Source organism: Rhamphochromis sp. 'chilingali' (genome assembly GCF_963969265.1).
Source record: "Rhamphochromis sp. 'chilingali' genome assembly, chromosome: 4".
NCBI lineage: Eukaryota > Metazoa > Chordata > Actinopteri > Cichliformes > Cichlidae > Rhamphochromis > Rhamphochromis sp. 'chilingali'.
The window spans coordinates 5,091,466-5,105,515 of record NC_137948.1 but is presented as its reverse complement, the minus strand read 5'-3'; the positions used below and the strand labels follow the sequence as shown (position 1 = coordinate 5,105,515).

General features: G+C 44.2%; 1 protein-coding gene across 1 annotated transcript in view; it reads left to right on the top strand.

Annotated features, from left to right (window-relative positions):
- maml3 (mastermind-like transcriptional coactivator 3) overlaps positions 1-14,050 on the top strand; it is a 134,150-nt gene that overhangs the window by 101,179 nt on the left and 18,921 nt on the right. The gene's annotated exons all lie outside the window — the stretch shown is intronic.

Genomic DNA, 14,050 nt, shown 5'->3' with positions numbered 1-14,050 from the left:
TCTAACTACTGAGAACGAGTGTACTGAGAAAAAGGTTAAACTTTTTCATGGTGACGTCCTGGCGAAGCTGATAGTTTAATGTCAGCCGCTGCCGTGTCATCCTGATCCGGGACAGCACAGACAGTTCCTGCTGAAGCTGTACAAACTCTGTTCCCCCGCTATCAGCCTTGATTGTGGCCTCTCTTTTTATCGCCCTCTCTTTCCTCCTTTTGACGTCTCACACGCTCACTCGAAGAGTTGGAACCACATATGGCTGTTCATATTTCTGACAACCGACCTCTCCGGTTTAATCAGGGTCTTTTAACCTTATGTGTGGCTGTAAACAGTGTTTCCCAATGCAGGCCTCACTTGGGTGGGGTACGTGTATTTCTTTCATTGGACAGTCTCCTATGGGCAGGCTTTCATTCATCTATATTGAGTCTGTCATCCTGCAGTCAGACACTCTAACGCAGGGGTGTCGAACTCCAGGCCTCGTGGGCCGGTGTCCTGCAGGTTTTAGATCTCACCCTGGCTCAACACACCTGAATCAAATGATTAGTTCATTTTCAGGCCTCTGGAGAACTTCAAGACATGTTGAGGAGTAATTTAGCCATTTGAATCAGCTGTGTTGGATCAAGGACACATCTAAAACCTGTGGGACACAGTCCCGCGAGGCCTGGAGTTTGACACCCCCGCTCAAACGCAGACGTTTTGGACTGCATCTGCCTTCCGATTGGTGGACGACCTGCTCTACCTCCACATTGGCCCCGGTGTGTCTGCACTCCTCTGAATGAGACTGAGCTGATCATGCTGGACGTAAAGCAAATAAATACTGAATAAAAGTTACTTTTAAGTAAGGAAATTAAGACCTTAGAAGTGATTGAGTTCATAGTACTATGTTTACATGGAAGAATAAGTTGTGAGCTGTGCTAATATGTTCTTTTCACACATTATACATTACAAATCGATCGAATTGCATTGTTGCAGTTCATTTTGCTGCAGCATGTAGTTTCTTATCCTGGAAGGTTTGATGTAAACACGAACTCACTAATGTGAGTTAACCTAATGTCCAAACAGAGGCAGGATTTTAATTTGCTGAATTTTCAGCCAGCTTTCAAATGGTTTGGTCCTTATTTCAGATTTTCCATCACCCTCCCTCACTGGTTATTGGTGCTCCCTTGTGCCAACCCATTAAAAACAAAGCGCCACTCATCCCGACACCTTATATGGACTTTGTCGCTCTTTCATAACAGAGGTTTTCTCTCAGCATCCAATAATACCGTGGCCGGTGAAAACAAAGCGAGCCAAAGCTCCAGTTTTAGAAACCCGGAAACGAGAAGTGGTTGGTGTGTTTATGTGCAGTCGGCTAATTTCACTGCATATGTTTCAGTTCTTGGAGTGTAAACAGTTTTACGTGTTTGTTTGAAGGAACCATTCATCATTTTCAGTGCCTCTGCAATGTTTCCTGCACTCATTTGGAAGGAGAAACAAACGACCATGGAAAAAGTAGTGACATATAAAGGTCATGTGAAACACTCCTCGCCACACCTGTAGCAGCTGTTCTGATATGAACAGATACCTGGTGGGTCACACACCCCAAGCTGTGTGACTAGTCATGTGAGACGTGCGTCGGAAGAACACGCGCACACAGTGTACTCATTTCTGTGTACTCATGTGTGGGGTGGGGGATGTTTTCATCCCAGTTACCTTGTATTTTTCCTTTCCTTATCCTTCCTCCCTCCCCCTCATGCTTCCTTCCTTCTGTCTCTCCTCTCCCTCCGTGGAAGGTCAGGGATATGAGGACAAACACAGAATCACATGACTGTTTCTCTGAGCACTCGGACTCCAAAAACTTCCACATTCACCAGCGAGTGGAAACTTTTTGCACCACAGCTTAGGAGAGGATATCTGAGACTCTTTGGCCTCACATTGTCTCCAGTTTTTCTGTCCTCTCTGGCTGTTGTGTAATGTCTGTAAACTTCATGGGATGATTGTGGTCTCTCCATTTCTGTTTCCCCATTCCTGATTCCTCCCTGTCTCCGTCTTCCTCCACCAGCAGCAGAAGAAGCGGCGGCAGCAGGAGGAGGAGGAGGAAACAGTATTATTCTTCTCTGGAATGTCGCATCGGGCTAAATTTAGAGCCTTAGTTTCCGTTCTTCCTTCTCCTCCCCTCCCACTCCTCTACTCATGCTCCTCCTGTTCCCCCTCCATGCAGATGAGACTGAAATAGCAGGCGTTGTGTCTTGAATCTCACCTGGGAGTAGGGGCCCTAAACGCTAAATCCCCATCAACTTCTGTATCCTTTAGGCGCAGATAGTGACCTCGGCATGGGGTCGTAGCCAGCATCTCACTCTAGTTCCTTGAGTAAAGTAATGCGATTACAATATATGTTGTATATTTTTATGTAGAACATCAGATTAGTATCTAAAATTAGCTGTCACCTAATTTGCCGGGTCTTTTAGAGTTTGGATATCCGTTATAAGTTTGGCTGGATGTCCTGAAAGTGACACACCCAGGGGTTTGTGGATATGATAGAAAAACTGAGGGATTGTGAACCTCATGTAATAGTGATGCACTATAAAGCAGTTACTCTTTACGTCATATTACATTGCACACCAAATTACCTACAAACTGAACATCGTGCTGGATTGAAACCAGCCTTTAGAGACTCATTTTCTGGTAGGTCTGTTGTTTGGCCATTAGAAATAATCCAGGTTTTGAAGCACCTCTGCATTGACTTCACTTTTTCGTATAAACAGTACCTGCAGTTGGGGCAATTTTAATCAACATTTCTCTCAACCAGAGAGAAAAATCAGAAGAATCCTGAATTTGAATTTCTGGGAGAACAGCAAAGGCAGTGGCAGAGCTGTAACGAAGTCTACAAGTTTTTCAAAGAGATTTTATTGGTGAGTTGGAATTAGCGTTTATTTAGCTAATGCTTCAAATACAAACAGCAATGCGTGCCTCTAGATGGACTTTTAAGTCCCGTTCTCCTCGTGACAGGGAGAATCGTTCTCCTCAGTTCTCTGTGACTTCAAACACTGCGTGAAAGCTGCAGCCCTCTCGTTCAGTGCTGTGAGGAAGCTGCAGTGCAGGTGCAGATGCTTTTATGACAAGAATATGGCAAATGCAAAATTGAGCTCGGCTCAACTTTTGTGCGCTGTGATGAAATTGGGTGTGACATTAGTTTGGAACGTGGCCTCTGTACTAATTTTTGAACTAACTTTGATGAAAATGATCAGAAAACGCTTCAAACTGCTGCAGTGTTTGATCTGGACATTTTTCATAGGTTGTTAAATGAGCAGAAAGGGGGCAGAGAGGTACGAAACTGTCATCAGCTGCTAATTGTCCTGTTAGCACATCTGTTTTTTTTTCTCTCCTTCATGATCAGCTGATCAGCTGTGACTCTGATTGGATGTTCCCGCCTGCTATTTTATGTGTGTATCTCTGCCTAGATGCTTCAACACGTGTTACCATTTATCAATACCGGCCACTCTTGTAGCCATTACCACTGATTCATGCCTTGGCCCTAATGGTTGAATCATTAACATTATTTAGACCACAGGCTGTTTGTGGACGTGAGTCATTCGCTCCTTGCATGTTAGCCCACTGAGGAATGTTAGCGTGTTTATATCACGTATGTGTGTGTGTGACTGTCCTCAGGCCACTCTTAAGTATTGATCTCCATATGGTCAATGAGCAAGGCTAACGACGCTACATTATGCCGCTCTCCCCCACCCTTAATCAATCCCAGCAGCCGTGGCACAAACAGGCCTCTGTGGTCGGTCAGAGGACCTCACGCATTAGCCCACCACGGCCGACATTAGCCAGCGCTAATGGACGCCTCCAGGTACAAACAACAGCGTCGCTGGTGAGGATTAGCTGATAAGTAAGCATATTTTAGCTTAAACTTAGCTACAAGTTTGTGTGTTGTGTGTGCAAACATAAACATTCGTAAACACACGTGTGCTGCTGCCCAACCCTTCATTGGATTTCTAAGGTGGAAGGGTTGTGTTGTCATTGATTTCTCTGCAGTAGAAACTAGAGGCATACCATTAGTCCCCCAGGACACACACACACACACACACACAGATATGTGGAAGATGTCAATACAGCGGGTCAATAATCTGGGATATCTCATCTGTTTAAAGAAGCAGCTGTTTGTGCTGTTGGATGGAAAGGAGGATAAAAAGTCAGAGCTGAGGAGGAGAGAAACGATACGCAGGGATATCCCTCCTTCCTTCCGCAGCATGTTCCTCTCTTCCTGCATCTCCTGAGGCTCAGCGAGAGGCAGAAAAGCATAAAACAGAAAGCGAAATCAAGAGAAGGAGCGACGTTACAGGCGCACTGGTAGCATTACCTTCACTGCTGCTCCCTGTAGAGTTCCCTATCACTCACTAACACCAGTACGGCACAGTTAAACACTTACACGCTCGGTGAGTCATTCATTGCACTCCTTTACTCCCCCTCCCCCTCTTCCTCCCCCCCTCTCTCTTTCCCTAACTGTTTGAGGTCTAAATCCCTCCATACTCAGCGACTTAACCCCTCTCTTTCATTTCGCCCCTTCACTCATGCTTGGATCTACCGGTAACCATTAGCTGGAGTGTGCCTGTGTGTGCGCGCATATGTGTGCGTGTGTATGTGATCAGTAAACTAATGCTTTGTCGAGCGCCACGTTCCTGGCACGTGGCAAACCTCACTGCCAGAAGAAAACTTCAAATGAGCCTCTCAGCATAGGCTGAAACACACAGAGGTACTCTTCCTCTTTAACATTTAACATCTTGTTTATCCCCGGGAGAATACACCAGCATGAAGCCATACAGTATGTATGTTATATGTACCTGTCAGCAGGCATATATAAGTCCAGATGCACGCCATATATTAGCCTTTGGTTCATATTTCAGGAATTTTACTCTATTTTCTTGACAGAATCTGCTTACCTATCTGAGGAAAAATGTACCCGAGTATGTCTTCATTAATGTTTCTTAGAGCTCATTTTTTTTGACTGCAGCTTTTCTTCTTGTGTTCAGATGGTATCAGGATGTGTTTGCTTCATTCAGTGTTTTTAAAATGCAAACATTCAGTGCCGATTCAGTGATACCAGTGCCTCATTGTCCAAAACAAGGCTTTCCTGCATCACACTGAGAGAAATGTGTTAAAGTGGGTTTGGCACATGTTCCCCTGCAGCCAGTGCATGAACGTGGTACGAACAATAAAAGTAGTAAACGAAAAACTGGACTGCTTTTAAAGCATGGAAGAAATTATCCATAGTAAGCCTGTTAAAATTTCAGTTTTTCCACGTTTCCATGCAGGGAAACAGACTCTGTGGTCACTGTGGGTTTCTACCCAAACGAGAAACCCACACAGTATGCTAACGTTTGGCTTCGGCTGTATTGTTATGCTAGCTACCAAATTAAAGCATAAATAATTTATCTACACATGCTAACATTTCAGCTTTCGCAATGTTGGTTTGAGAAAGTCTTTGTGTCGTTCTTGCACCAGGACTGCGGTAATAAGAGCGGAAATGCTGGATGTAAAATAAAAGAGTGTAACTTCACTGCAATGCACCCACCTGGGCTCAACATAGACTACATATACATACACAAAAGAGGCGCCTTTAACCAGCCCAGATTATTTTTGAAAGCCGACTGTTCATGGAGAATCTGTTTTATTTGCACTTCTTTGTTTTTATTTAAATATTTCCAGTGTTTAATGTTGAAATGAGCCAAAAGTAAATACTTCATATTTACCGACATGACTTAACCATAATTTTCAATTCTTTTTCTCATATAAATAAACAAAACACACATGTTGGTGCCACCGTACCCCACCTGGATGAGCATGCACCGAGCGATTTCTTACATTTATCCGCCTTCACTCTTTCCCTACTTTCCTGTCACTTTCTGCATTTTCCTGTAGATAAAGGCACAACTTGTCATATAAATGTTTGAACAATAAAAAGAAAGCAGAAGACATCTACTGCTCTTTATATTTATAGAAAAAAAAACTACAAAAAAAGAGCAAAAACAAGTTGGTTTGTTTTTTTGTTTTTTGGAACAAATCACCAGAAAAAAACCGCTCAGTTTTCATCTGGACCTGTTTTTTTCTGCACAGTTGCTTCTGGGAGAGCATCAGCAATGCTTCTTTGGTATTGAGCTTAAAAATTCTTCGTCTTCCTGTTTCTGAGAACGCCCCTGTCTTGTCTCAGCAGCGGTTATTAGACCACAGTCAGTGTTTAAAGATGACTTCCCCTCATTGACATGCCAGTGTGTGCATTATCCTCAACACTAAATGAGGCTTTTTAATTGTTAGTTTATGTAAAAGCTGCTCAACGCATGGGTAAACAGACGTCACAACTTCGTCCCCTGGGGTTTAGCTCCTTTTTTCCCTTCCTCTCTCCCTCTCTTACTTTGATGGAGTCATTTCAGATAACTTCAGACCCACCTCGCTGCCGCCTCCCTCCCTTCCACCTCCTCCTCTACTCTCTCATCCGTCCATTTTGTTCATGTCAACCCCCACCCTCCTTCTCCTCCCCCCCCCCCCCCCCCCCAGCTCACCTTCCCTCCATCTTTTTTTCTTTTCCTCCCTCTCTCCTCGGTCCCTCCCACCCGAGTAGTGCGGATCCTTTGGTAAGCGTCTGGTGCCTTGCAGAGCTTGTCAGTAAAGCCAGAGCTAATTAGAGGAATCACAGAATAATTAGTTTTTCTTCTTGTCGTTTAATTCCCACCATCCTTTCATCACCCCCATCCCTCTCCCCCCATCTAGTTTTTTTTCGCTGTCAACAATCAACACAGCCACTAAGCTATAGGACGTTTCCACACCTTCTATCACCCTCTAAACGTTCCACTTTGTCTTGATTTTCATTTCAATCGCTCATCTGTTTTTTTTTCTCTACATCTCTCTTAATCTCTAGGCATCTCCCTCCTTCTCCTCTCCGTCTCTTTCTACATCTCTGTGCCTGGCTCCTTTCTACATCTGTCTCCTCTCTCCCCGTGGAGTGTTTTCCCGCCCACACCTTTTTCTCTATTGAGGTTTCTCTTGCCGCTGTTGACTTAAACACATGGTCGAGCTTGTTTTCTCACTCTGTGCCTTCCTCCCACTCTGCTCCCACCCTCCCCTCCCTCTTTTCTCTCTCTCGCGCTCTCTTTTCTTTCTCCCTGGCTCACTCTTGTTTATCCGTATAGCCACTGTTTGTTTACACATCTATTTCTCCCTCCAGGTTGGCCGACAGTCCGCTCCTTCAAAAACGATTTCCCCTATACATCCCTCCATCCTCTGCTACTTGTCTTCATCTCCTCAGAGTGCCTGTTTACTCCCTTCCTTTATCAACATCTTTCCTTCCACTCCTCCTTATAAGTTATGCCTCCTTCTATTGGCCCCCCTCCCTTCTTTTTTTCTCTTAACCACCCCTCGATTGCTCTTGTTTTGTAAAAATGATAAGGCGGCTGGGAGGAGGAAGGGTCTCTGGTCACAGCCGAGGTAATTGCCACTTTATGGCTCATGTTTTGTGTTGAGAGTGCTTCGGTTTAGTCTGACTTTGCAGCCTTAACGCCAGAGCCCCATGACGTCGTGTCAGCTAAACTAACAGTAAAGGTCTGCAATTATCTGCACAGGCCGACTTTCAAAGACGTAATACGTCCACGAAAACAAGCAGATGGAGGATATTTGATGAGTAAGTCCTCTCATGCTTTGTCATCACAGTCACAAATCCATCTCATGAGCTACAGTCATGAGGAAAATAAGTACATCCCGAGGACTGCTGACTTTTTGGGACGTGTTTGGACGAGAAAACGTGAGATGTAAAAATATAAACACGTCATGTTCTCCAGTGGAAAAATGTTCACTATTTATTTTTGCCCCCTTTGGAAGAAATTATTTCAAGTAGAAAAGCTTAATTTATTATTCTAAGTCCTCCAGTTCCAAGATGTTTGAGGGTCTTCCTGACCCTTTTAAATCCTCCCACTCCATTTCAGTCAGGTTCAGATGTGGGCATGGCTCCATTAAACTCGGTTTTTTTCTTGTTGAGCAGTTCTTTGGTAGGATGGTTAATGTGCCTTAGCATAACTGTTGCGTTGAAAGGCCAACCTTTGGTTCAGCTTTCAGACAGATGGCCCCACATTATCTTCAATCACTCTTTGATTGCAAACATTTACAGAGACATGAGAGTTGAGGAATCCTTGAGCATGTTTATGAGGTTTGAGGTCCTATGAGCGGGATCATTGATGTTTTAGTAAAAATGTGTACTTCATTTTTACGATAGTTTTTCTTTTCTTGGCTCTTAAATTGAGCTGTGAAGAAGCTGTGATGTGTTTTTGCTTATATTTAGAAGTATAGCTTTCAAGTTAAAGAAACCCTTATTAAAGACAGCTTTTTTTATTTATCAGATTTGACCTATGACTCCTAACACCCACATTTTGTGCCATGATAGCCGTCGACACAACCACTGAAACGGTCCGTACCTCTGCCAGGCTTTTAAAAAATCTCTCCTCAGCAGGCAGAAACTGAGTCTCTGGACAAAGAAGGAAATCTGGCTTTTGATTTATTTGTGATATTTTCCTGAGAACATCAAGAAGACATCTCCCTATTTTTCTCATTTCAATTTGAGATGCATTTCCAAAGATAAGACCCCAAATATCCAATATCGCGCTCTCACATTGGTGAATGATTCTTCCAAAAAGCCCCGACTATTATAAATTTTAATTCAGAGCTGTCCGTAACTTTATGAGTAGTTCTGCTAACAAACAAAAGAAAATGACAGAAGCAGTGTGGCAGATGTGATTGCAGTTATAGTTGTGGGCCTTAGTGACATGGCTGCTGAATGGCAAGACCTGCTTCTAAAAGGACTCCACAGAGACAGTGAAACATTTCCACCTTAATTACATATCTGCATATAACATATCTACCGTCATATGAGCAAAAAGCTGTCTTTCATTCATTTGATCCATATTGATCGGGATCAGGCCGTCGGGAACGTCCCCTGCTACAGTGAAGAAGACATCCTACCATGCAGGTGTATACACATGCACACTTTGGTTCTTGGCTTTAAGGATGACTAAAAACAGCATATTAGCTCTCCACATCGTCTTCAGTCTGCACACACATCGCATCACCCTTTTGTTCTGTCTACTACAGTATACCTCTAACTCTTTCTGTCCTTCTCTCCCTCTCTCTGTCCATCTGTTCTGCTGAGTCGTGCGATCATGAGAGGGTCTATACATCACCTCTCCACCTCCCGTGGGACAACGCAGTGGAGGAGGGGAGAAAAAGAAAAGGGGGAGAGAGTGGACTGGTTCTATCTCTCTTTCTCTTTTTTTTTTTCTTCTCTGCACACACACACACACTCAAACCGCCTTCACGGCAGCAGCAGCAGCTGTTAGCAATGACTGCAAATTGTTTTCCCTGCACCTATTTGTGGCACGCTACTGATTGCAAGGTCCTTTCTCTTCTGCATTTGCGTGCATGAGCGGTCACGTCCACGCCGGTCCGTCTGCATGCGTGCGCGAGCCGGATTAGCGTTTTAGCTGCATTAGGAAGAGACTGAGACCAACACTTAGTTTAATGGAATTTCCATTTTCTACTTTTTTGAGAGCACGGTGTTATCTGATGACGGATCAACGCGCTCTCGTGGAGAGCCGCATAGAGAGCCGAGAGAGCGAGCGATGAAGAGACGGACGGGGGGAGAAAGCAAGAGACAGGGAAAGCAATTGATGGGAAGAGACAGAGTTGTGTGACTGATGAAGGGAGGGGTTTTACTAAACACGCAGCGAGAAAGAGACAAACTGAGTGAAATGAAGAGAATTTAGAGAAAGACACAGTAATGCTCTGAATGTGGGAGGGAGGGCGGCGGCAGAGGGAGATGAGTAGAATGCAATAATGTGATAAAGCAGCTGAGGAATGGAGGTTTTTCTACACTCTGACGCTTTTAGTCCCATTTCTACTTTTTACGGCAGATTTCATCATATTACCAAAGGCCATTTTGGCTCTATTGTGGATAATAGGCTGCTGTGGAATTATTGGAGATGCTGCCTTAGATAATGGTCACTCTCCCTCGCTCTCTGTCTCCCCTGCATGTGAGAGGGAGAGGTAAAGCAGAGGAAGCAAAGGGAGGAGGAGAGAGATTAATAGCATACAAAGATGGGCAGAGTTGGGGCGATGAAGATAGCAGAAGGTGCAGCATGTAGAAAGGCAGCTAAATGTGTAAGACAAAGTGAAGGGGAGATGGGTTGTGCTCCGTAGTTTGTGTGTTTGTGTGCACGCTCAGACAGATTTGTGGATGTTTTCTTCTAATACAATAAGTGGATCAGAAAATTGGATTTATTCGTCATTATAGCCCTTCTCCAGAGCAAGGAAAGCACCAGAATTCATATATTAAAGGCTCACACTATCTTAAATATCTGGCTTTTTTGGCTATCTTATCCACAGATTGCTTGCATCTCTGAAACATACTGAAAAAGTATGTTTTTGAGGAAAGCTGCAGCATTTAATGGGATTGAAATCACCAAGAAGACAAATAACATCGGTTGCTAGTTTGGTTAGGGATGTGCACAGTTACTAAAATAGTGGATTCAACATTGACACCCTCACTAGCTGTAACCAAAAACAGTAGTCATTTAAACAAATGATTCTTAATTTGCTCATGCTAAAAAGGTTGGTAATGTACTGTTAGACAGCAGCCCGCTCCCTTCATATGGAGCAAGAGGGAAAGTGAGACAGACGGCATCTCATAAGGTTGGTTCTTCAGTGTTTTGATGTAGGGAACGAAAAACTGTGGTTGTCTAGGCTGTAAAATGATTTAAAACTGCTCGACATTAATATACAGGCGAGAAACAAAGGCTGCTAATGCTAGCAGCTAAGCCAAACTCTCCACACCAGCCTGATATAGTGTGCATAATGTCGCACACAGTGCATCCTTTTGTCTAACCGTAAATGGTGTAAAAAGGGGCATGGCTTCCAGTTCTGAAACATAAAACCAAACAGTTACGTAAATCTGCATTCTTTTTAATCACCACCAGGGGGCAAACCTGTGGTTTTACAGCATAAAAAGGAAAACGCCCCTTAGCCCTTTTCTCTGTTACCTCAGCCGACACTTTCCTGATGATTTTATGGGGTCGTTCACTAGTTTTAGGTTCAAACATTAAGTTTTAGGAAACTGCGATCGTTCTAAGGCATTAGCTAATGAAAGTGCTGTTTGACAATTGGATCCACCCCTCACTCGTCACACTTTTAAAATGCCAAAACTGCAGATTGAGGCATAGTGGGACTTGAGTTTAACAAGTCATTAGCCAGTGAAATTTATATCATTGACTCAAAGTTGTACTTAATGTGACCCAAACTGAGTGAATTTATCTGAAAAGTGTTTACTGAGGTCAGGGTCGAGGCCTCTTTTATCATAGATTTAAACAGGGCTGCAATCTTTCCACAGCGACTGGGTTCGCCCCCTGGTGGCCATTAAAAAGCACGCAGGTTTACGGCACTTCTGTGTTTTTCACAGTTTTTCACATTCTGTGTGTTTTCACTTTTAAAAGGGAAAATGGAAGCTTCGTCCATCTTTTATAGAGTCTATGGCTGTAATTATTCTCAAATTCCTCACAGCTTCCACTAGACTAGCATGCTTTAACGAGGCATTAACCACAGCTCCACATGGCACATCACCGATGCCATTTCTCTAAATATATTTAAAAAGCGTGCCTTTCACACCAATAAATCACGTAAACAGACTCTCGTTTAAACTGTTTATTTCACCGCATGGTTGGCTAACATCCTTTCAGTTTGCTGTCACAGTGGTCCCATAATCCAGTATCTCAGTTTGCATTTTTACACTGAGCTTAAACAGGAAGATGGAACAGCAGCTACAGACCTCTGAATTTACATCCATGTTTATGAGCTTGTAATCTTCTCCTTCACAATCAAACATTATAGTTTTCCTTCTTACTTTGCATATTACTCCTCCCCAGCTGTTCAGATACAGTAAAATATGACACGGTCATATAAACAGGGTACATATATGTGTTGGTTTGGACTCTTGGTTGGCTGCAACAGTGGATTTGAAGACATCATTATAAGATCTCCGTTATTAGAGAAAGTAATATTTAGTTGTTGGCCTGATTCATCGCTTCTTCGGTGTTGCAGCTGATTCCTACGATAGAAATATATGCTAAGAATTGAACCGATGGAGAGATTTAGTGCACGTACATAACTGTAGGTGTAAGTGTAGCAGCCACAGACAGCACAGTATAGATTGCCTATAAGCCCACAGCTATAGAAGACGATCTCACTGGAATATGGTAGGATAGAAGGTGGGGGCAGTTAAAGGGGTGGAGGAATCAAGATGGAGGGAAGGTGAAGTGGATTGAAGCAGAAGGAAGGATGTGAAGTCGAGAGGAGGAGAGAAAAAAGCGCCTGAAGAAACACAGGAAGGGAGAGAGAAGGAGAAACTGAGGAAGAATGACAGAGGGAAGGAGGGAAGGGGAACCCATTGCCCTGAGACTAAAGCAGAGTGAAAAAGAGTGAAAAGAGAAGGAGAGCGCAGAAGAGTGATAGCCTTACAGCAGCACCTAATGGCTTCTCTGGAGAGAGGGAGAAAGAGAGAGGGATGGGAGGAGAAGGCATAATGAGGGGGCTATGACAGAGGCAGAGATAGATTTAGAGAGGTAGATGGAGAGAGAGACAAAGAGAGGTGGAGGTTACACGGCCGCTCAGTAAAGATGGAGTCAAAGAAAACAGGAGAAGAGAGTGAAAAGCGGTAAATGGTGAAAGGGAGGAGAGGGTGGAGACGAGGGAGTTGAATGATGGCCGCTGAGGTGGGGGGGAGGGATGGATACAGCCGCTAAATGAGCAACAGTGGGAATAAAGATGGATGAGCGTGGACGAAGAAAAACAAATGTGAAACAGGTAGAAAAACAAATGAAAGCGTGAAAGAATGAGGCGGGTGAGAAGGGTGCAAACAAAGCAGGGCGGAGGAATAAATGGGAAGATGGATGGAGCTGAAGGGGTGGATGGAGAACAAGGGGGAGGGAGGAAATGGTGGCATGGGGTGGAGGAGTGAAGAAAAAAGTGGAAAAGCAATCAGATGAAGAAGAGATTGAGAGAATGGAAGACAGAGCTGGTGTGACAGCAGAGGAGGAAATTGAAGAGGAGGCTGTTGAGTGAGAGATGGAGGATGCTGTACGGATAAAAAGGCAGTTTACTGTCACAACGAGGGGGAGGAGAGGGGAGGGGAGGTAGACGGAGAAGGGAGGATGGACGGATGCGTGGAACGTATCTTCACCTCCGTTAACAGCCGTGTAATAGCACTGATCACAGCTGTGAATAATTCAAAACCTCTAGTTGGGAATTCTCTCAGGGAAGAGACGGAGCAGTCGCCGTGGCGATATCACACGTACCCGCACGCCTTTGAGACGCACGCTCGTGTTTGTGTGTTTGCACAACGCATGTCGTGATATAGACGAGTGAAGAGAAGAGACAGAGCGGTCCGCCTGCTGCAGCTCAAAGTCGTCCCTCAGATGTTCCATTCTCAGCCGCCATGATTAGATTACACAGGAACACATCAGTCTTCTCTCTCATAACACACACGCGCTGACATCGCTCAATCACTCACACACACACCGTCAGATCCCAGCTTCCCTCTCGTCTGCCTCCCCGTTTTGTCTTTAAGGTCTCCATGGCGACCGTTTCCAAGGTGATTTACTGTAGCACCTGGTCCCTCTCAGGGTGGTACACTCGCCTGCTCGCCTCAATCACTCCCCGGCCACCAATGATCTCATCCCTCCGCTCTCCTCCTCTTCTTCTTCCTCTCCTCCTGCCGTGTTGTCGCAGACGTGATTTACACCCGTCTTCTGTCCTCCCGCCGCTCGTCATGTTCAGCCGTCCGTGACCGTTTATTCACCTTATATAAAGCATCAGGATGATATAGAGGTGGTAATAAAGGTATTCATAAGAAGGAGGTCATTAGATTAGCTTATGAAATGCTTTACAAGGCTCAACAAACATTAGTGATTAATAGTGTTGAACCAGACGCTTAATTGATTAGGGATGATTAACAGAAAATTTATAATCACCCTAAGCTCAGCGA